The sequence below is a fragment of the Taudactylus pleione genome, unplaced genomic scaffold (genome assembly GCF_031769625.1).
Source record: "Taudactylus pleione unplaced genomic scaffold, aTauple2 ptg000036l, whole genome shotgun sequence".
Classification (NCBI taxonomy): domain Eukaryota; kingdom Metazoa; phylum Chordata; class Amphibia; order Anura; family Myobatrachidae; genus Taudactylus; species Taudactylus pleione.
In genome coordinates this window covers 3,125,993-3,151,481 of record NW_028284438.1, presented here as the reverse complement: position 1 = coordinate 3,151,481, position 25,489 = coordinate 3,125,993, and the positions used below count along the sequence as shown (strand labels likewise).

Sequence of the window (25,489 nt, the reverse complement as noted above, 5' to 3'; positions counted from 1 at the left end):
AGGGACTTTCCATAAGAATAAAATACTTAATTATTCCTTACTGCATAGTCACAAGTTGTAACAGGTCGATGTTTTGGTTAACAAATGTAACCTTCCTCAGGACAAACTGCCCAAACAACGGCCAGTCTTGGTGGTTTGGGAAGTCTGTACTGAGGAAGGTTACATTTGTTAACCGAAACGTTGACCTGTGACGACTATGCAGTAAGGAATAAATAAGTCTTTTATACTTATGGAAAGTCCCTGTGAGTGCACCTTATTTACTACCTTTGATATAAACTCAGAAATCCACTGCACTTGCCACTCCGAGACTTGGGGTGCAGACCTGCACTTGCCATTCCCAGGCATGGGGTGCAAGTGGCTTGTGACCACATTGCTTAAATAAATAAAAACAGAAAACTCAGCACTCACCATTGTTAAATCACTCACAATAATATATATATATATATATATATATATATATATATAGAATAGATAAGCCGACACTCCATATCAATGCAGTAAAATACTTGCCCGGGTGCCCTCCTAGATGTTCACTTGAAACAACCACACATGTAACACAGAGAAAGAGAGGTGGCACTCACAGGTCTTGTAGATGAAAGAATCAGTCTGACAACTTTGTCTGCCTTGTTTAACGTTTCAGTCTAAAATTACTTTTATCAAGAACACAACAAAAAGTACAAGTATACATACCTATATACCGGCATGTCTGATGTGATAGGTGCAGCGTTATGCTCATGCCACTGGGATCCCAGAGTGTGACTTTATCCCCGTGGACGCTCGGAGTGTCCCAACATGGACATGATGATGTCACCGACGTGATGATGCATCACGCTGTCTGTGACCTTTAGGCATAGCACAGGGCTGATAGGTCTGGTGCCCCCTGTGTATTGGAGGGGATGTGAGGCTTGATCAATAGTGAAGGTGAAGACTTCACTGATGTGCAGGTGCAAGACAATGAAACACATGTGCAACAAGCACCTATGTAAGTGGTCCCATGTGAATACAGTGGAATATAGGAAAAACCTAGAGAGAGGTGATGTAATATGAAAGGTATGGGAATGAACCCATATATAAATTCAACTACTAGAAGCAAAAGGCTTATTATACCGTAGTCCACTGCGAGAAGAGAGAACATGTTGTTCTAAAGTGTTCAAAAAGGGAGAAATGCGAAGATGTGAAAAAGTACATGCATGAAAAATGTGCTACATTATATAGAAGAAAAGCATCCTAAAAAACATGCAAAAACATACAAAGAACATACAAGAGAACATACAAAACAGTATGTAAAGAATATACATACACAATGGATCCATATCAAAAGGAACAAAAAGATGTATGAATGAATAATACATGAGAAAAATCTTGATGTAAGCAGTATAGTTCTATGAATAAAAGATAAGTAATAAATGATGAAGAGCAGTGTTACATGGTACTCAGGTGTCCATGGTACACCAAAAAATCATATCAACATGGGATAATCTATACCTTTCTAGGGATACAACAAAAGCTCAGAAGGAAGCATAAGAGGTGCTATGAGGGCCATAGGTATAAAAATCTTGAACTAAAAAGTTAGGCACAGGACTGAGACTCAATCGGCTGTGATAGATCATGCCTGAGGTAATAACATCTCTGAAAGTGACAACCATTTAAGCAGCATGGTTGTATGAATGAAAATAAATATAAGTACAATAAAAAATAAACATGAAAAAAAGAGTGAATATAAAGGCAGTGTTACATAGTACCTAGGTGTACGTGGTACACCAAAAAAAAAATCATATCAATAAGAGAGATATTGTTTACTCTTCTTGAGAACACAAAGAAGCTCAGAAGGAAGCATAAGACGTACGATATGGGCCATAGGACAAAAACTCTTGAACTATAAAGTTAGGTGCAGGACCGAAACTCAATCGGCTGTGACAGATCATGTCTGAAGTAATAGCATATATAAATAAATAAATGTAACTATCATTTATGGAAAAGAAGATGCCTGTTGGCGAAAAGGAGGGAGATCATGTGCAACATAGCCTTCCACTCACTAACTGTGATTCCAAGGTGGTGTATATATATCTGTTTTTACAGCACCCAATCTTCCTAGGAGGTCTCCCATCCTAGTACTAATCAGGCCCAGCAGTGCTTGGTTTCCAAGATCAGCCAAGATTGGGCAGAGCCAGTATTGTATGGCTGTAATTAATTAAAACATCCACAGGAATACACTGGTGTGCATAAGAGAGGTGAATATGTCACATGCTTGTCCCCTCAAATGTCTGGGGGTCACAGATATTACTATTACATGTGAACTCACCAATGAAAAATTTAAATCAGAGAGAACAAACTAAATGAAGAAAAAATTAGGGATGTTAATACATGATATGGCCTGGAGACAAGATGGCGGCTGAATGAAACCATTGCTAATTGTTTTCTATATAAATATGCCTTTAATTAAAATTTCTCATATGTGCACATATTTCTATTACATAATGCAACAATAGCAAGAATTGCAAGGCTATAAGGTAGTATACCCAGCTGCATGCTATGTCTAGGCTTAAAATACCTTTGTGGTGGGCCAGTTATTGGAATCAAGGGGAACTGATAAGTATGCGTAAAGGTTAAACGTCCATTTAGATGTCTGGGTCATACACTCGTGATTAGGGCTACGTGGCTATAATAATGAGATTGGATTGCTTCCAATTAGGTTTAGATCATAGGGGAGTGAAATAATGACAATTGTTTTAATCATTTCATTGGTTTATATGTAAAATCATATTTGGTATATAATGTCTGTACAATCAATGTATGAGCAGCTTGTAATAATGTACTGCCAGCTCTGTACATACGTACGTACATAAAGATAAAATCTTCAAGGAGACTTCATCGTATATTTGATCATTTCTATATTAATCCATAAAAAAGTCTCAAAAAGTCCAGTGTGTAAACAAATTCATCTCAAGACTCTCCAGCCAGATTACAGAAAGCAAGAAAAGGTTTCATTAAGTCCAAAGGGAGTAACAGTGTTCAGCTTATGAATCCACTGGGTCTCCTATTGTAGTCGGTGCTTCTCGTAATCTCCTCCCCTCTTGTCCAATGGAACAAAGTCAATAATCTTGTAAGATAAGGTAGCCAGGAAATGTCAGTTCTCTTTGAAATGACAGGTGACAGGTTGGTCGATCTCTTCGAGACAGGGTTTGTCAAATGGCTGTGCAGTGCTGTTCCATTCTCTCCTTAAATAACCTGGTGGTCTTGCCAATATACACCAAGCTACACGGGCATGTTATGTACACCACATATTTACTTGTACAAGTCAATACGTGTCTGATCGGAAAATGTTTGCCTGAATTGGGATGTACAGTACAATATAGTTGCCAGGTTGCATATAGCTGCAGTTTGTGCAGCCCGTGCACCTGTAGCAATCTGATTTTTTTGACAAAAATAGGTAACCTGAATGGAAGTTTATCGGGAAATGTCATTATGTGCCAGCCAATTCTTAAGGTTCTTCCCCCTCCTGTTGCACATCATGATGGAGATCCTTGGTGGTATGATTAATGAATCCACTCATGGTATTAAGTGTATTAGAGAAAAACATAATTTTCTTAGTATCCTTTGATTTGTTTTTTTGGGTGCATAATAGCTCCTGAGTCACTCATTACTTTGGTTTGGTTTTGGTAACCTCTAATTCTTTGAGAGTGTATCCTCTGTTGATTAATTTTTGTATCATACTGTCTATTTATAATTTTGCTGTTTATTTATTAGTGGTTATAATTTTTATCCTTGAATCCCTTCTTCAAGGATGTCGGATGGTGGTTATTTGCATGTAACAATGTGTTGCAATCAGTAGGTTTGTGGTAGATCTTAATTTCAAATTTATCACCCTTCCATTTAATTAATACATCCAGAAAATTCATGGATTCAGGGCTACATTCAAGAGTTTAATGAATTCATGTATTAGATTAATCCATGTCATGCCTGACACCAATTCTTCTTGAGTCCCTGACCATAAGATGAGAATATCATCAATATACCTTGTGAAGAACTGAGCGTGCTGAAAAAATGGTTAATTCTCAAAAATAAAAGTTTTGTCAACACCACACATGTAGATGTTAGTGAAAGATGGGGTCACATGTGACCCCATTGCGCATCCCCGATGCTAAACAAAAAATTGGTTATCAAACATAAAATAATTCCTCGTTAACATTTTTTCTAGTAGGTTCAAAAAGAATGGTACATGTGGACCTGTATATTCACTATTACTTTCTAGAAATAGTTTTACACTCTCCAAACCCTGTTGGTGCGGGATGCTGGTGTATAGAGATACGACATCAATGGTGCATAGTAATAGGTTGGCTGGTAAATTATGTACATTGTGCAACCTCAGTAAAAGGGTGTTGGTGTCCTTCAAAAATGTATGTTCTTACTGTACATTATTAACGGTTGGACAAAAAAATCCCAACATTTAGAGATAGGACTATATAGTCAGCCTCTTGCAGAAATTATCCGTCATCCAGGTGGTGATTGTAAGGATTTATATACCTTAGGGAGTGAATAATTAAGAGGTACCATTGGTTTTTCCACTAGTAGATTCCGAAATCCAATTTGTAGTAGAGGCTTCCAAAATAATATTGTGTATCTCAATCTTATACTGGTTTGATGGATCTTTTTCCAGTTTGAGATATACTTCTGTTTCCAATAGCTGCCTGTATAGTTTGTTCTTGTAGTCTCCTATATCTTGTATTATGAGGGCTTCCCCTTTGTCCGCTGGACAGATGGAGATAGAGGTGTCCTTACTTAGCGATCTTAATGTCAATTGTTCTTCTCTAAATAAGTTGTAAAGAATGCTGGAATGTTGTTTTTTGGATTCCTGTAGCACTTGATGATCCAATAATCTGGAAAAAGTTTTGATCAATGGGTTGTGAAATTGAGGTACAAAAGTAGAGCGTTTTTTAATGGTTCGTGGTTCATGTGTTAATGTGTTTTCTTGTGTGCTGGAGAAAAACTCTCAGTTTGAGGTTTCAGGTAAAGTGCCACAGACCCTTTTTCCATTCAAAGTTTTTAAAGGTGCAAGTAGGTACAAAACTCAATCCTTTGTTAAGTAATTTCTTTTCTACCTCAGTGATGGTTCTACTAGACAGGTTAATTATTGTTTTCTTCCTGTATATTCTTCTTCCTGGTAACCCCTAAAGGGGGCCTCTGTGAGAAGGTATTGCTGGAATTGTCCTGGTCACTTAGAGAGGAATTTGCTCCATTGGAGATGTCATTTTCCAGTTGTCATCTTGGGGGTCCCTGTCTAGTTCTGGGGAACCTGGAGGTAGGTATCCTGCCTGTGGTCCAGGAGTATACCCTTTGTTCTTGGTAGTCCAGGTTAACTTTGTTTAATTTTTATTTTTTGTACCTGATTATAAAAAATAACTAATCAATAATCTGACTATTGCATTTCTCCAGCCAGTTCTGGGTAGAATCGCTGGTTAGGTCTGCTTTGTGAGTGGTTTCAAAGGTAGTAATCTTGTACCAAATGCTGCTCATCTCTCTACTGGACTCCTCATTTACAAGTAGTATGAGGTCCAGGAAGCATTTGTTTAAGACCGCTACCCAAAGTCTACAAAACTCTGCACTGTTACGTCTGATTGAAGGGATGTTTTTAATATGGTACCATGTACCACTGCTCTTCATCATTTATTATTTATCTTTTATTCATAGAACTATACTGCTAACATCAACATTTTTCCCATGTATTCCTCTTTCATACATCTTTTTGTTCCTTTTGATATGGATCCATTGTGTATGTATATTCTTTACATACTGTTTTGTATGTTCTCTTGTAAGTTCTTTGTATGTTTTTAGAATGATTTTCTTCTATATAAAGTTGTATTTTCTTCTATATAAAGTTGTACATTATTAATGCATGTACTTTTTCACATCTTCGCTTTTCACCCTCTTTGAACACTTTAGAGTATATTTGTTCTCACTTCTTGCAGTGGGCTAGGGTATAATAAACCCTTTGCTTCTAGCAGTTGTATTTATATATGGGTTCATCACCACACCATTCACATTACATCACCTCTCTCTTTAGCATTTTCCTACATTCCACTGTATTCACATGGAACCACTTACATAGGTGCTTGTTGCACATGCATGTCATTGTCTTGCACCTGCACATCAGTGAAGTCTTCACCTTCACGATTGATCAAGCATCACATCCCCTCCAATACACTGGGGGAGCCAGACCTATCAGCCTTGTGCTGTGCCTGAGAGTCACAGACAGCACGATGCATCATCACGTCGGTGACATCATTGCGTCCACGTCGGGCCACATTGAGCGCGCACAGAGATGATGTAACGCTCTGGGCTTCCAGTGGTATGGAGCATAATGCTACACCTATCACATCAGACATGGCGATATATAGGTATGTATACTTGTACTTTTTGTTGTGTTCTTGATAAAAGTAATTTCCAAGTGAAATAGATATATATCCAGAACCAGGGCCGGATCAGACAACCATATTTTGACAACCAGGGCTGGTCATGACTAGCCCGTTGCTGGTTGTGCTAGATACAGGGGACCCTAATGCATTTTGTCCCCTGTATTTTCACAACCAGGACTGGCATTGAAAAGCCTGGACCTGGTTGTGCTTTAGGGGGATGGGTGGGTCACTTCACACAATCAACCCAGTACCCACAGCCCATGGGTGATGGGGATAGCCCCAGGCTATCAGCCTAGGCCTGGAGTGCCATAGAGAGAGGGATCCCTTTATTGGGGGGTCCCAGATCCCCAGGGATCCCTGGCTTGGGCTGACAAGTGGTCAAGATTAATGCTCTGGCTTGGGGGCATGGTGAAAGGGCTCATCTGGCTATGGCATTAGCCCCCCACTAGAAAAAATCTGGTGCTAAATCTAGATAATACAGGGGGACCATACCCATATTTTCCTCATGTATTTCCAGAAGCAGGTACAGATCAGAGCCCAGTGCTGGTTGCTCAAAGTATGGGGGACCTCTATGTAATTTGTACCCCAAATTTTAGGCAACCAGTGCTGGTTCTGACTAGACCGATGCTGGTTGTGCTAGATATGTGAGTCCCCTGTATTTTCAAAACCAGGACTGGCAGTGAAAATCCCAAGACTGGTTGTGCTTTAGGCCGATGGGGGAGTCACTTCACACAATCAACCCAGCACCAACCACACAGGGGTGCTGGGGATAGCCCTGGGCTTTTTTCCTAGGCCTGGGGTGCCAAGCAAGAGGGGGACCCCATTATTGGGGGCATCCCCATCTACCAAGGAATCCCCAGCCTGGACTGACTAGCAGTCAGTATTAATGCTTCATTTTTGGGGCCTGGTAAAAGTGCTCCCCTGGCTGTGGGATTAGCACCCCGATAGAAATAGTTCAGTGCTGGTTCTGGATAATACAGGGGAACCCTACTAATTTTTTCCCAGGATTGGATCAGAGCTCAGTGCTGGTTGCTTAAAGTACAGTGGACCCCTATGTTGTATGTCCCCTGTATTTTGGCAATCAGGGTTGGCTTTGACTAGACTGGTGCTGGTTGTGCTAGATACGGGGGACCCCTATGCTTTTTATCCCCTGTATTTCCACAACCAGGACTGGCAGTGAAAAGCCCGGGGCTGCTTGTGCTTTAAGGGGATGGGGGGTCACTTCACACAATCAATCCAGCACCCACAGCCCAGGGTGTTGTGGATAGCTCTGGGCTATCAGCCTAGGCCTGGGTGCTCTGGAGAGGGGGATTCCCTTTTTGTTAAGGGAATCCCCAACTACCCAGGTATCCCTGGCCTGACTAGTGGTCAGAATTTTTGCTTTGGCTTGGGGGCCTTGTGAAATGGCTCCTGTGGCTGTGGCATTAGCCCCCCCACCCCACTTGAAATAGTCTGATGCTGGTTCTGGATAATACATGGGGACCATACTCATTTTCCCCTGTATTTACAGAACCAAGACTGGACCCCAATGCAAGTTACTCAAAGTATGGGGTACTCCAACATTGTTTGTCCACTGTATTTTAGCAACCAGGGCTGATTCTAACCTGGAGCTGGTTTTGCTAGATACGGGGGACTCCTATGCCTTTTGTCCCCTATATTTAGGGGGATGAGGGGGTAATTTCACACAATCAACCTAGCACCCACCACCCAGGGGTGCAAGGGATATTCCCAGGCTATCAGCCTAGGCTTTAGGGTGCCCTAGAGAGGGAGACCCCATTTCTTGGGGTGTCCCAAGCTCCTCAGGGATCCCTGGCCTGGGCATGCTAGTGGTCAGGATTAATGCTTTGTCTGGGGGGTCTGGTGAAAGGGCACCCCTGGCTGTGGCATTAGCCCACTGCTAGAAAAATATGGTGCTGGTTCTGGATATTACAGGGGGACCCTACTAATTTTTTCCCCTGTATTTCCAGAACCTGGACTGGGTCAGAGCCCAGTGCTGGTTTCTCAAAGTATGGAGGACCCCTACATCATTTGTCCACTGTAATTTGGCAACCAGGGCTGGTTCCAACTAACCCAGTGCTGGTTGTGCTAGATATGGGGGACCCCTATGCTTTTTGTCCCCTATGCTTTCACAACCAGGACTGGCAGTGATAAGCTTGGGACTGGTTGTGCTTTAGGGAGATGTGGGGTCACTTCACACAATCATCCCAGCACCCACCACCCAGGGTGCTGGGGATAGCCCCAGGCTATCAGTCTAGGCATTGGTTGCCCTGAAGAGGTCCCTGGCATGGGCTGACTAGCATTCAGGATTAATGCTTTGGCTGGGGGGCCCAGTGAAAGGGCTCCCCTGGCTGTGGCATTAGCCCCCCCACTAGAAAAAGTCTGTTGCTGAATCTAGATAATACAGGGGGTCTCTATGTTGTTTGTCCCTTGTATTTTGGCAAGCAGGGCTGGTTCTGACTAGACTGGTGCTGATTGTGCTAAATACGGGGGACCCCTATGCTTTTTGTGCCCTGTATTTTGACAACCAGGCCCTGGCAGTGAAAAGCTATGGGCTGTTTGTGCTTTTGTGGAGCACATTTTTATTATCTTAAACATCTATGACTTATTGATTTTATTTTCTCAGGTGGATGCCCAGTAGAGGTGAGCCTTCTGTCACCCACTGATGCCCCTGTCCACTACCCAGCTGCTGCCACTGCTCTGCCCCCCTGCTGCTGTTGCTACCTGGCATGCCTACAGCCTGCTCCTGCAGCTATCTCTCACTCTGCACCTCCCAAACCACCTCCGGCCATTTTTCCACTGGTGCTAGTGTACAATTTTGTTGCCCTTCTTCCCTGCAGATGCCACAGTTTGCTCCATCAAACCCTGAGAGTTAACAAATTGTACATGTCTGATTAAGGTTTCTTCGACATTATCTTAATTTGTCACAAAACGTACTAAATTTTTTCCACTCAAACTTAAAAAAGCAATGAATTTCCGATCATGAAGGCTACCTCCTTAATGGATGGGTTCCTTGCGCAACACAGATATGGTATGCCTTCACACCAAGTGGTTAACTACAGATTCAGCACTCTCACAGAGTGAGATTGCAATCAATCACAAAATGGTGGAGCTGCTAATTCACAGAATTGTGTGTTCATTGGAATACACACATGCAGTCTATGCAACTGAGGTCTGAGCAGTTATGTGTCACACACATTCCACCCAGTGCCCACAATCTTCCCATTTGGTAACCACAACAATCCTACTTGGTTTCAACATCCTTCTTGTTTTGGTGTGAAACCAACATTGTCATCAGCAGCATAACTGACCTAGTGTAGTGTAACCCCATATATACCAACCAGAAAAATAAATAAACATGCACAGTAGTACACAATAATCAAATCAGAACAATGTGCCAAAGTCAAGAGGATGTCCATGTTGATTGTCAGGGCAACCGCTAGCCACATACAGGGAATCAGAAGTGACGCGCTGGCTATCTAGACACAAGTAGAAACAGCTGCAAATCCCTCAGGCAACCAGAAGTGGAAAATTTAACAGTAAAGGGATAGCAGTCAGCGCTCTCAGAGAGTGGAAGATTGATTGTCACTAGCTGCTCCCCCGGGAAGTGTCCTTACTTCCTATAACAAATAAATATAAAAAAACCCCAGGGGGGGGTAAGTGCTCTGTGACAGTAGAATATATAAATGGAATAATAATATTATATATGTAGTCATATAAATCACGTTAAGTTGGAATCTCTATCTATAGTGTGACTTAATTGAAAACTACGTGTTCTGGATATTAAGTAAAAATGTCCTTATGTCCAGGCAGATGTCAAGATGATTACAGGTGGGCAAAAACTTGAGGCTGAGAGTTCAATACTTGTCCTATACAGAGACAATTTCTGCTTCAATACAGGTGTGTATGAATAATCAATTCAAACACGTGACCCTTGATTTTGTCTTAAGTTAATAAAATATATTGTAAGTCCCTCAGATTGTGTCAGGTCAGCAACAACTTTATAGAAAAGAAGGGAGCGCTGATAGAGATCATAAAACATTTAATTGAAATACATAGATGTGAGAAATAAAAATAAAAATAAAATTAAATTTACATAATGGAATACAAGATAATTGTACATTTATAAAAATAGAGACTGAATCTCATACAAATGAATAGTTGCACAGTGGCAATGTTAATATATGAATTTTGTCCGTAGTTTAGAAGGTAATGTTGCTGTTATAAGTAACTTATATAGGATCATGAATGTCCAAACATAAGAAAATGATTTCAATTCCAGACAGAAATGGAAACACTGTGAACCAGTGCTATCCTGACTAGTGTTCTTGTACTGTGATATAAAAAAGGGAGGTATTCCAGTATATAAAAAATAAACAAGGGTTAACCCAGATGATTGAGATGACTGTAATATATGAAAAATAATAGAACCAGTACATAGCTGATGAATGAAACTAACCAGACCCGTCTCAATGACAATCTGTTAGTAATCCTCCTAGTCCCGTCTTCTCGCGGCAGGCAGTGTCCGGAATGCCGCTCTGGGGTGACCTGGGATCGGAAGACAGCTGTGAAGGGTAGTGCTCAGCCTGAGCTGCTCCGTGGGTAATGGAGCGTGAGATGCAGTCCTTGCTCTTTCTGGTCACACCGTGAGTGGAGCGGGTGAAGCCAGTGCAATGCAGCTCGTCCTATGTGGATGGAGTGCAGTGGCTGACTAATAAACCAGCCGGGCTGAATGGAGCATTGACATCTTGGCAATCCTTTGAGTCAAGGAAGGTGGTGGCTGAGTGAAAGCTGGTCAGGCTAAGTAGAGACAGCTCGTAGAGGTCTGGGCAGTCCTGTTAGGTGGTAGACTGTGGATGGTGAGAATATAGCTCTACTTAGCCTGACCAGCTTTCACTCAGCCACCACCTTCCTTGACTCAAAGGATTGCCAAGATGTCAATACTCCATTCAGCCCGGCTGGTTTATTAGTCAGCCGCTGCACTCCATCCACATAGGACGAGCTGCATTGCACTGGCTTCACCCTCTCCACTCACGGTGTGACCAGAAAGAGCAAGGACTGCATCTCACGCTCCATTACCCACGGAGCAGCTCAGGCTGAGCACTACCCTTCACTGCTGTCTTCCGATCCTAGGTCACCCCAGAGCGGCATTCCGGACACTGCCTGCCACGAGAAGACGGGACTAGGAGGATTACTAACTGATTGTCATTGAGACCGGTCTGGTTAATTTCATTCATCAGCTAAGTACTGGTTCTATTATTTTTCATATATTACAGTCATCTCAATCATCTGGGTTAACCCTTGTTTATTTTTTATATACTGGAATACCTCCCTTTTTTATATCACAGTACAAGAACACTAGTCAGGATAGCACTGGTTCACAGTGTTTCCATTTCTGTCTGGAATTGAAATCATTTTCTTATGTTTGGACATTCATGATCCTATATAAGTTACTTATAACAGCAACATTACCTTCTAAACTACGGACAAAATTCATATATTAACATTGTCACTGTGCAACTATTCATTTGTATGAGATTCAGTCTCTATTTTTATAAATGTACAATTATCTTATGTTTTCCATTATGTAAATTTAAATTCATTTTTATTTTTATTTCTCACATCTATGTATTTCAATTAAATGTTTTATGATCTCTATCAGCGCTCCCTTCTTTTCTATACCTTCTTTCATAGGGGCTAGCCACCACTCAGGTGTAGCTGTCCTTAGATTTCATTTTTTCCAGACCACAGCACCCAGTTTCTTGTATTTTATTAGCAACAACTTTAGGCTGAGTGTTCTTAGAGTAAACAATTGTCAGTCTAAAATTTATGACAGGTCAGCAATAACTTTAGGCAGAATATTCAACAAGCAGGATATTGGTGTTGTACAAAAACAGATGCTGTGGGTGCCACCTCCATTACATTTGAAACAACCTTGGGAAATAAGGAACGCAGTATCATGGTATACCTGGACACTATGATGCAGTATGGGTAAAGTCTGGATTACTTACCCAGTTCCAATCGCCTGCTGGTCCCACTCCTCCCTGCATCCCGGTCAGCTGAGCAGATGTGGTGAATGACCCAGTGTATGTAGTACAGCCACTGACTCAGTATGGCTTGTTGTACCAAAATTATTTAATATTTATTAAAGATTCTAATACATAGATAGAATCACCCCTAATGCAGGTGGTGATAAAAGTCCATAAAAACATAGATAAATGGGTAAATGGCCCAACGCATTTTGTCCCTCCTGGGGACTTCAAGGGCAAAATGTTCATTAACCTGCTCTTACCGTGTTAAATAGGGAGTTTGTTCATTAATTAGGCTCCATGTGCGGTGCTTTGCCGTACTTCCGGGTTTGGTGCGGTGCGCATGCACAGTACATGCGTCTGGTCGTATCGTGTATAGAGTCAAAACATTCACATTGCGAGTTGTCAGTAACTGTGTCCCGTTTACTGTGTGGCAAGCTAAACTATCTTGTATCTGTACAATACAGAATGGGCTCCTCTGTCTCTATTGATGTCTGCCTGCAAGGTGGCAGCCATTTTTGGTAAGTCCCTTATCAATCTAATATGTGCTGTTGATACTGATCTGTTAATACGGGAGGAGTGTCTTTTGAACACAGGCAGCGGTGGCCATTTTGAGTTAGTCCACAGTCTCATATATAATGAAAATAAAAATAAAATATAATATACTTCAATAGATTCTTAAATTGAATTAGGTCAAAGTAAAACAAAACAAATGTGGTGCCTTTAAAGTGTATCAGAAGTATTTGTTGTTTAACTTCTGGGAACAGAGTGCCAGTCGTTCTGCTGCATGTGGTGTGAGGAGTGGTCAATATGATCTCAGTACCCAGTGAGCAGTGTATACACATATCTGTCAGCCATACCTATTACATATATATATATGTTATTCGATATGCTAACATGAAATATAGTACTCAGTACAGTAAGCCTTATTGTTGTCTATATAGACAATTGTAATAAGGATAATAACTGTATAAGTAGGAGATGCTAAGGATACTTTAGGATAAGAATATATATATCAGGAATAGAACTTTTCGTGGAATAGAATACATTTTAATGCATAACTACATGTGGTTTGATGGAAATTTCTATCTGCAGCAGAGAGGGACAGCCATGGGGACCAAATTCACCCCAAGTTTCACTAATCTCTTTATGAGTCAGTGGGAGGACAATAAGATCTGGTCCAATGCGGAGTTTGGGTAAATTTGGTCCTATGGAAGTGGTACATAGACAATATACTATGCATTTGGAGAGGTGACGAAGCATCCTTAATACAATTTTTAGCCTATATTAACAACAATGATATAAACTTGAAATTCACCTCCGTGTATAGTAAGAGTAAGGTGGATTTTCTGGATTTGGAGATTTTTGTCATGGATTCCAAGCTCCACACAAGAACACATTACAAACATGTTGATGTGAATAGTTACATCCTGGCCCACAGCAAACACCATCCTAGTTGGCTAAAGGGCATCCCTAAGGGGCAGTTCACACGTCTGAGATGAAATTGTACTAATAAAGTAGACTACATCAAACAGGGTACGGATATGAAAAAGAAATTTGAGGAAAAATATTACAATACGGAGGAAGTAGAAGAAGCATTTAAATAATTGGAAGCCACTCCCAGGGAACAATTACTTGAACATTCCATCAAATACCCATAATCAATAAATGAGAAAGACAAGGTATATTTCATTACAGAATATACTGGAGCCTCATATAAGGTGAAACAAATACTCAACAAACATTGGCACATTCTGAAAATGGATATGGGTCTGAAAACAATACAGCAAGATAGACCTGATGTAGTATTCCACAAAGCCCCTGATTTAAAGAAAAAAATTATTTCACAACCACCTTAAAATTGATAAGGGATTGAAACAAAGGCCTAGAAGGTAATCACATGAGAGAGGGTTTTTACTATTGTGGGAGATGATCCAATTGTAGTAAATTAGGATACAAAAGCACAAGACCAACTTGCACCATAATATCCAACCAGACAAAGAAGGAATTTAAGATCAGAGGGACTTTATCCTGTGACAGTGTCAATCTTATTTATCTTCTGGAGTGCTCCTGTGGACTACAATACGTAGGACGAACAACAAGGACACTGAAAGTCCGCATTAATGAGCACCTCAAAAACATAACAAAGGGTTTTGAGAACCATAGCGTCTCAAAACACTTCAAAACTAGTCTTCATTGTAACCCCCCAAGGATTTGAAATGTATAGGCATAGATAAAATTCACTATAATTGGAGGGGGTGGAGACAAAATAAAGAGAATAGACCACTTGGAATGTCGATGGATCTATGACTTACAAACACTACATCCTGAAGGTCTGAATATAGATCCCTAGTTCTATTCCTGATATATATTCTTATTCTAAAGTATCCTTAGCATCTCCTACTGATACAGTTATTATCCTTATTACAATTGTCTATATAGACAACAATAAGGCTTACTGTACTGAGTACTATATTTCATGTTAGCATATTGAATAACATATATATATGTAATAGGTATGGATGACAGATATGTGTTTACACTGCTCACTGGGTACAGAGATCACATTGACCACTCCTCACACCACGTGCAGCAGAACGACTGGTACTCTGTTCCCAGAAGTTAAGCAACAAATACTTCTGATACACTTTAAAGGCACCACATTTGTTTTGTTTTACTTTGACCTAATTCAATTTAAAAATCTATTGAAGTATATTATATTTTATTTTTATTTTCATTATATATGAGAATGTGGACTAACTCAAAATGGCCACCGCTGCCTGTGTTCAGAAGACACTCCTCACGTATTAACAGAGCAGTATCAACAGCACATATTAGATTGATAAGGGACTTACCAAAAATGGCCGCCACCTTGCAGGCAGACATCAATAGAGACAGAGGAGCCCATTCTGTATTGTACAGATACAAGATAGTTTAGCTTGCCACACAGTTAACGGGACACAGTTACTGACAACTCGCAATGTGAATGTTTTGACTCTATGCACGATACGACCAGACGTGCGTACTGCGCATGCGCACCGCACCGAACCCGGAAGTACGGCAAAGCACCGCACATGGAGCCTAATTAATGAACAAGCTCCCTATTGAAGATGGTAAGAGCAGGTTAATGAACATTTTGCCCATGAAGAAGTCCCCAGGAGGGATGAAACGCGTTGGAACATTTACCCATTTATCTATGTTTTTATGGACTTTTATCACCACCTGCATTAGGGGTGGTTCTATCTATGTATTAGAATCTTTAATAAATATTAAATATTTTCGGTACAACAAGCTATACTGAGTCAATGGCTGTACTACATACACTGGGTCGATCACCACATCTACTCAGCTGACCGGGACGCAGGGAGGAGTGGGACCAGCAGGCGATTGGAACTGGGTAAGTAATCCAGACTTTACCCATACTGCATCATAGTGTCCAAGTATACCCTGATACTGCGTTCCTTATTTCCCGAGGTTGTTTCAACTGTAATGGAGGTGGCACCCACAGCATCTGTTTTTGTACAACATCAATATTCTGCCTAAAGTTATTGATGACCTGTCATAAATTTTAGACTGACAATTGTTTACTCTAAGAACACTCAGCCTAAAGTTGTTGCTGACCTGACACAATCTGAGGGACTTACAACATATTTTATTAACTTAATACAAAATCAAGGGTCACGTGTTTGAATTGATTATTCATACACACCTGTATTGAAGCAGAAATCGTCTCTGTATAGGACAAGTATTGAACTCTCAGCCTCAAGTTTTTGCCCACCTGTAATCATCTTGAAGTCTGCCTGGACATAAGGACATTTTTACTTAATATCCAGAACACGTAGTTTTCAATTAAGTCACACTATAGATAGAGATTCCAACTTAATGTGATTTATATGACTACATATATATTATTATTCCATCTATATATTCTACTGTCACAGAGCGCTTACCCCCCCTGGGTTTTTTTTGTATTAACCAGAAGTGGAAGATCAGCCACCTACAGGAAACCAGATGTGACACACCAGCCACCCAGGTAAATGCCAGAAGTAGCCATGCATCACCTAGCAACAAGATACTGCAAGTCATCCACCAGTCACCCAGAAAGGAGACCACCATCCATTGTGAATAAATCCATTGCTTGAAATGATACATATGTTGCCATAGTAACCACAACAAAATATACACAAAGTTAACAGCGGTATGCTGGCAACCAGGCAAAAATCGAGTTCCAGCCTCACATTACCATTGTAACCACACAAGATAATGGCAAAGTAAAAAAGAAACTATGCATAAAATAAACGCAAAATATGTAATACTATCTGAACAAACAGATAACATATTAAAGCTATAACTACAAAATATGTACAATATAGGGAATTGTAACCTTTCTCTTACTATGATAAATTACAAAAATGCTGCTGCACCAGCACCAGTGCTGGCAATATCAGGTGTGTTACAATCCATGGTGGTCATTACCTTTTTGATGGAAGTTCAATGTAGGGTGATCCTTTCTTTCAGTAGTTGTATTGTCTTTCCTACATATAACAGTTGGCACAGTCAGATGATCACATTGATTACATAGCCACTGTCAAAGTCAAATAATTGGATATGATCGCTGTACAATTATATTTGACGATATAGTCGTCTATGGTCTGATGACATGTTACTAGGATGCTACTTTGCGTCGTTGCAATCCAATGTGCTAAAATGCATATTCACAACACACATATGCTGTTGACCAAAGGATGTATGAAACCCTTTCCCAAAGTTGGCAGTTTCGATTCGGAGGTACTAAGTAATGTTAGAGACAACATATGTTTATTCAAATCTTTGAAGAAAAGACTAAAGTATAATGATTGTTTAAAGTTGTGGCTGCATGAGGGGATCACGAGGCAAAATAGTGTGCCGCAAAATGGCATGCAGCAAAATAGCATGCCACAAAGCAGTGTACTCATGCTGCAAAGCAGCATGCTACCAGGTAGCATACCCACGCTGTAAGGTAGTGTTACCGCGTATAAAGAAGAGAGTGCATGTGCACCTTCGCTGCCATATGTGGCCGCAGGTGAAAGTACAGCCGATACCAAAAATAATTTTTTTTTAATAATTAACTTATACCCTGTTTTAAGTCACCTCAAGGAAAATGTTATTTTTGAAGATGGTGAACCTACTGTAATTTCAGCCATTGCACATGCTGTTAATATATTAGATGTTCCACAGAGAGGAAAGGCAGCGATCCAACCATCAGAGGCAGCAGCTGAAATTGGTGAGACTAGTGGAGACCGTAATAGGAGAGGTAACATTCATAGTGCCAAAACAATAAGTCCAATTATTAATCCTGAACATAGTGATGTGGTAGGTGTACATCCTGTCCGTACAATTGCAGTTCCCAATGGGAAACCGGACAAAGATGGTATAGTTCCCATCAGGAATGTAGCAATGCATTGTCCATGGATGAGAGCAGAATTACATTCAATTATGTCAGACTTCCCAGACCCTAGGAAAGAGTTAGTCAAATGCCAGAAATTTGTTACAGATTTAGGTAATGCTCATGAGCCAACTAATAAAGATTGGTGAATGGTGTTAAGGGCCTGTCTCCCTTCCAATACTGATGTACAAAAGTTTGTTAAGGATTGTGTATTGGAGGAGGATGAATCCTTAACGGATGAGGATAACCAGGTAAATATAAAACATATAATCACACAATTGGCCATATATTTTCCAGTGGTAGTGAACTGGAGTAAAATCTTCACTATTAAACAAGAAGATAGTGAATCTGCAGCAGATTATTTTACCAGAGCACTACTAACAATAACTGAGTACACAGGGATAGCAGATATTAAAGATGATGTACACCATAGGGAAGTACGGTACGGTACTAATGTTACGGTACTAATGGATGGTCTCAAAGATAATCTAAAGACCAGGGTGCAAACCTCTCTACCTAAGTGGAGAGGAATTACTGTAGATGCACTTAGAGAATCTGCCATAGAACATGATAAGAACATTTCCAAAAAGAAAGAGGCATAGAGTGAGAGGTTAATGGCAGTGAGCATTCAGGCTTTAGAGGGATTACCTACACAGTCACATAACTACAACACATACCAGCAACGAAGTTATACAGTAAGGTGTTATAAAAGCAATAAAGAAGGACACCTAAAGAGGGACTGTAAATGGAGAAATTGGGGGTCACCTAAGAATGGAACACCTAGGTACACTCAGAGAGGGCACTTGTAAAAGTCAGGGAATTTCCAGTGGTTACCCGCTCACATAGTGACAGCAAACGCTCTGCTGGAGGATGATAGTCAGTGCTAGGGGTCAGGTCATACCTATAGTATACAGCCAGTCAGGTTAACTGAGAATGCTAGGGAAGAACCTACAATGACAGTTGATATATCTAGTACTAAACACACTTTTCTTGTAGATACAGGGGTGACCAGATCTGTGATAACTTCTCCATTTAATTTGCAGCTTACCAACAAGACCATACCAGCAAAGGGAGTAACGGGGAGGGTACAGCATTATCCTTTAACCAAATCTGCAGAGGTTACTACCAGGCTGTTGCAAATCAAGCATTCCTTTCTCCTGGCAGCAATGGCTTCTACTAACCTGCTGGGAAGGGATTTGCAGTGTTAAATGGGATGTGTCATATATTGTACCCCTGATGGTATATACCTAGATATACTGGAAAAGGTTGCACATGAGGTACAGGATATATTGAACACACCACAAAGGTTAATGTTGCACTCTGCCATTCTCGAACAAAATCCATCTCAAGTAAAAGAGATGTTATTGCAAATACCAGGTTCCCTCTGGACCAAAGTTGGACAGGACACTGGATTGATGGCAAATGTAGCCCCTGTAATGGTTAACTTGAAGAGTGGTAGGCAGGCTCCAACAATCCCTCAGTACCCATTAAAGCCTGAGGTGGAGCTAGGGGTGTATCCCATAATTGTGAGGTTATTGCAACAAGGGATTTAAATTCAAACAGCTAGTCCAGCCAAACATCCCATTTTTGAGTGAAGAAGGCTGAGGGTAGGGGCTATAGATTAGTACAGGATCTTAGGGAGGTTAACAAAGTTGTAGTGCCCAATCCAGCTGTCATTCTCATGCAGATTCCACCGTCTGCTACCCATTTTACTGTCATTGATTTATGTTCTGCTTTCTTCTCTGTTCCTCTTCACCCTGACTGTCAATATCTATTTACATTTTCCTACAGAGGAGTACAATACACATGGACATGATTGCCCCAGAGTTTCATAAATAGCCCCAGTATTTTCTCTCAGGCCTTACATGACTGTTTGCAATCTTTTCAACCAAACAATGGTTGTGTCCTCATTCAATATGTAGATGGTTTGTTGTTGTGCTCTGATTTGTTTATGTCATGTTTAAATGATACTAAAAACTGTTGTTGCTTCATCTTTCACAAACAGGGCACAAAGTTGCAAAGGACAAATCACAGCAATGCCAGACTGAGGTCAAATACTTGGGACATTGTCTAACCCAGGGGCTAAGACACTTGACAACAGACAGAATTCAGGCCAAACAGACCATGACATTGCCGCAAAACCAGCAGCAAATCCGTACCTTCTTGTGCATGTGTGGATACTGCACTACGTGGATCCCTGGTTTTTCTATTTTGGCTTTACCATTTCAGGACTTAGTTTCATCCTCAAAACCCAACCATGTCATGCACACTGAGGAGACAAAGCATGCTTTTTTTAACCGTAAGGATAGTCTGACAAAAGCATCTGCCCTGGGAATACCTGATTATAAAAAACCCTTTGAGATATATTGTAAGTTGATGGCTGTGCAGCAGGTGTCCTCACACAGAAACAAGGTTATGTCAGCAGACCTGTAGCATACTACAGTGCACAATTGGGCACTGTGGCAAGATCACTCCCAATGTGTTTAAGAAGTGTAGCTGCAACTGCTCTTCTGGTAAATAAGAGTGAGGACGTAGTATTAGGGCATGATATAACTGTCTATACACCGCATGCAGTATCTGCTTTGTTAATTTGTGCCCAAACCAGACATGTCTCTTCAGCAAGGTTCACGAAATGGGAACTAGCTCTGATGGCACCTGCAAATATTACCATTAAAAAGTGCAATACGTTAAGTCCAGCAATGTACTTACCATATGTGCCTTGGGATGCTCAAAGGGTGGATGGAGTTCAGTTTCTGGTTGAAGGTGAGTTTTGCAGGTATGCCGATACACATGATTGTATGGAATATTTGAATCACACCTTTACTGCAAGACCAGACATATGTGACACACCATTAGAAGATGTAGATTTGATGTTTTACATGGATGGGAGTTGTCATAGACAGACAGACACAGAAGAATTATGCACAGGTTATGCTGTTGTAAATGACAAGGATATTGTAGATGCTGAACCACTTGGTCCACCTCATTCAGCCCAGGTGGCTGAACTGGTGGCATTAAGGAGAGCGTGTGAGTTGGCAGAAGGTAAATCAGCTAACATATACACTGACTCTAGGTATGCCTTCGGGGTAGTACATGATTTTGGGGGTCTTTGGCATCTTAGGAACTTTATGACAGCAGCAGGCACATCAGTAGCACATTGACAACACATAAAATGACTTCTGACATCAATTTAGTTACCAAAAAGCAGTAGCTGTCATTAAATGCAAAGCCCACACATTCAAAGAAGACCCAGTGTCGATGGGCAATAACAGAGCAGATGAAGCTGCCAAATGGGCAGCAGGGTTACACATAAAAATACCAACTAACAAAGTGATGGTCTTCCAGACAACAGACACACAGAAATTAATTGAAATGCAAGATTTTTGTTCCCTACAGGAAAAGGCGGTCTAGAGATTGAAGGTGTGTGGTCAGGAGTCCTCAGGACTCTGGAGAGATGGACAAGGTAGGCCTGTTGCTCCCAGGGCATACTACCCACGACTGGCTGAGGCAGCACACGGTCTGACTCACCTAGGAAAAGAAGGTATGTGCAAGTTGGTCAGAGCATATTAGTGTGCACTGGGCTTTTCTTCTCAAGCTGGAAAGAAAGCAATGTCCTGTCTGACTTGTTTGAGGAAAAATGTTGGGAAGACAATACCAATTGAGCCATCCCATATCCCTCCAACAGATGGTCCTTTTCAGGTAATACAAATTGACTTCATTCAATTACCACCATGCAGGAATCTCAAGTATGTATTAGTTTGTACTGATGTATTTTCTAATTGGGTAGAGGCATATCCAGCTGCCACTAATACTGCTGTTTTTACTGCTAAGAAGATTGTTCAGGAGTTTGTATGCAGATACGGTATCCCTAGAATCATAGAAAGTGATAGGTGTACTCATTTTACTGGTGATGTTTTCAAGAACATGTGTATGCTTATGGTAATTAATATTAGACTTCACACCCCCTACTGACCGCAAGCCAGTGCGAAGGTGGAGAGAGTGAACGGTACTATTAAGAATAAACTGAGTAAGATCATGGCTGAAGCTGGATTAGGATGGCAAGTAGCCTTACCAATCACACTCCATAGCATCAGAACTACTCCCAGATCTCCTCTTAATCTGTCCTCCTTTGTGATACTGTTTGGAAGGCAACATCATTTGATTATAAGTCCACAGGATGATTTGAAGAGTAATAATAAGGTTACTGTGCAATATCTTATAAAAATGATTAGATAGCTGAAACAACAGCAACAGAAACTGAAAATGTTGTAACCTGATATGTCAGAAACAAACTTATGATATTGAACCTGGAGAGTTATGATCCAAAATGTCTTATGCTCAGGTTATTTGACAGACCAGTGGGAAGGTCCTTACAAGGTGTTGATGACAAGTACCATATCGTTGAAGGTAGCAGAAAGAGATACCTGGGTCCATTCCACTCATTGCAGAAAGGTCAACCACCCGAAGGAGGTACAAGGCGAGGTCAAGGTAGACAATGAGGACCTGTTGATTGTGAGCCTGTTCTGAAAGAACTAAAGACTGCAGTGAAAACACCTTAGCCAGAGACGTGTACAGATTACTATTCCAGCAATGGAGTAGTGATCTGTTTCTGTTTCTTTTTCTTGTTCCAGGGTTCTTCTCATTCTTATTTGTTTCAGGATGTCCTATTTCTGTGACAGAGGACAGATGATGGAGAGGGAGGCTGATAGCGATGTCGATAGAGTGGAGTCAGAGGAGAGAGCAATAGAATGATCAGGGCAATTTATGGTCAAACTCAGTTCAGGGATTGTGAGGAGATCTGTTAGCCATGGAACTCGGAGACAGTGTGAGGGATTATTGTCTGAGGAATACTGTATTTGTGAGTATTGTGGATCCCTAGTTGATGAGAAATGCATCCAACGATGCCAGTCCAAGAGTAATCTGTATTTGGTTGAGCATCCTTTAGAGGATTACCATTCCTTAGTGGGTAAGGTCTTAAACCAGACTGAATGTTGGTTGTGCACTCACGTGCCTCAGGGACAACATAATGTAGGATTAGTACCATTCCCATTAAATTTCTCAGAGGTACTTGAATTACGGGGAGGGAGGTCCATAGATGGGAAGTATAACATTACCAGGTCCCCTAATTTAAAGCTGCACCAATACTCCATAGATCGGTCTTTGCTGTGTCTGAACATTTCATACATAGAAAGGCTGGAGAATTGGGAAGCAGACTTATTGGATCAGACAATGGCTCACCACACCATTAGTGATGAACACCAGAGACAAGGATATAGGAACAAACTGAATGTGGTATCTATTGGAAAAGTTCCTATGGGTTATTGTAAAAATGTTATTCAGGCTGAAACCTGTCTTGAACAGATGAGGACAATAGGCATAGGTATTTTTGTTAAAACTTTATGTGATATTGTGCAAGATCGTAATATACCATATGTCCTCCCAGATAATGTATACTATGTTTGTGGAAGAAGGGCATACTCTTGGTTATCTCCGAGTTCCAAGGGTTTATGTTTTATAGGTAAATTGGTCCCAAAGGTAATGACCCTTACACATGATGAAATTATTGGTATCCATAAAACAGCATGACCCCCATATATACACACGCAGTATGAGCATCGTGACAAAAGAAATATGATCCCTGGTGAAGAACATATAGCCACACAGTTGATTTGTGAAACAACTGTCTTCCAAATTTTGGTAGTGTTAGATCCCACCAGGATCACTCTGGAAACTTTAAATTTTAGATACAAACAAGACCAGGCTAAATTAATAGACAATATTACCGAGATGTATGATGACACTTTCAGGTATACGGGTAGGGAGATACAGGCTTATAAAAAGGAATAGGTACAACATAGGCTAGTGTTAAACTATCTGACAGCTATTATTGGAGGATATTATGTGACTTTGGCCACCCAATTTGGTGTCACATACATCACCAATAATACTAATGACCCCAAAGAGGTGATTGACTGGAGAATGGATGAAAACCTACAACTGAAGTGGGAATTTCAGAAGGACCATAATATTTCCTTGTATGAAATGGAGGTAAAGGTAGAGAAATGGTTCTTGTGGTTAAACCCTATAAAATGGTTCTACGGTCTGGGAGAGCACAGGAGATGATTGCTAGTATAGGTAAGCTTCTTATACTTGTTGTCATCTTAGTAATTGGTTTATGTGTCAGATTTGTTCCTACTGTATTGAAGTGTGGAAAATGTATCACCAAGGTAAACCATGAAAATTAAATCCTAATGGTGGTGAGTGGTGGTGGTATAGGTACTAAGGTTGATGAAGAACTGCATTACAATCCTGAAATTGAATGTACCATAAGATAATAACATGTGAATTGGCTTGATCATGTATAATAAAATATATTGTAAATGTTTCATTAAACATCATAGATAATGTAGTCTCAATTTCCCCCAAAACTTCCTTTTTAGGTTCGATGAGGTCCCACATCCTACCAATGGTCCCCTACAGATGCGCTGAGTGTGTATAAGGGTTGTTTTACCCTTTCCTGAAGCACATTATTGACTGTTCAATGACTGAATTGTGTCATACCGTATAGAACATTAGATAATAATTTATTATGCATGACTAAGTAGGTTAAGAATAGAATGTTATAGCTTAAAGTTTGCTATCAAAGGGTGGACTGTCAAAGTCAAATAATTGGATATGATCACTGTACAATTATTATCTGATGATATAGTTGTCTATGGTCTGATGGCATGTTACTAGGACGCTACTTTGCGTCGATGCAATCTGATGCACTAAAATGCGTATTCACAGGCACATAACGCACACATATATATACATATATACACACAGATGCTCACATGCGTATGCACATACTTACACATGGATGCTCATCTGCATATAGTCACATACATACCAACACATATTTGCTATTTCCATACACAGATGCACATATGCGAATGTATACATATAAAATGGTTCCCACACATTATAGTTAATAACCAGAGTTATTAATGGTATTTTTAGCTAATAATTATGATGTGAAATGTACTTAAAGGAGATCTAACATTCAGAATACAATGGACATGTCATGTTTGGTATCATACTAAATCCCTGTTTATTTGCTGACATCCGTTTCTATCGGCAAATAAGTTGCATCATATGTCCGCTAGTTATGGATGATAGGGAGTTATTGAATAAAATGTTATTACTAGTATGCAGTGTTCTCGCCAGTTTTAACCAGTTGTTCGGTGGGAAACTACACAAAGTGACCATTGGAGGACTGAACCTTAACCCTGATGACTGACCAATGACCAGATTGACCAGAAGCAAGAACCAATGAGAACCTGTCAATTTGTCCCTTTGTTAACTTTGAAACCTGTAAGGTATATAAGCTGTGTTCTGACCTCTGTGTACACACATCTTCTTGCGACCGCAGACTTGATGATTGTATATTGGGACCAGTGCGCTTGCGTATGTATCAGGCTGTACTCTTTTATTGCTTTTTACTCTAATTGTTAAATCTTACATCGTGTTACCCCTTTTTACATAAATAACTTTTTGTGCTTTGGAACCACACGATTGGACTGGAAAGCAATTCTTTCTTAGGCGAATTGCAGCACTAAATAGTGACTTATAGGAATCAATAC

General features: G+C 40.5%; 1 pseudogene; it reads left to right on the top strand.

Moving 5' to 3' along the window:
- The first annotated feature begins 22,550 nt into the window (after positions 1-22,550).
- Positions 22,551-23,987, top strand: LOC148538794 (uncharacterized; annotated as a pseudogene).
- Positions 23,988-25,489: the final 1,502 nt, after the last annotated feature.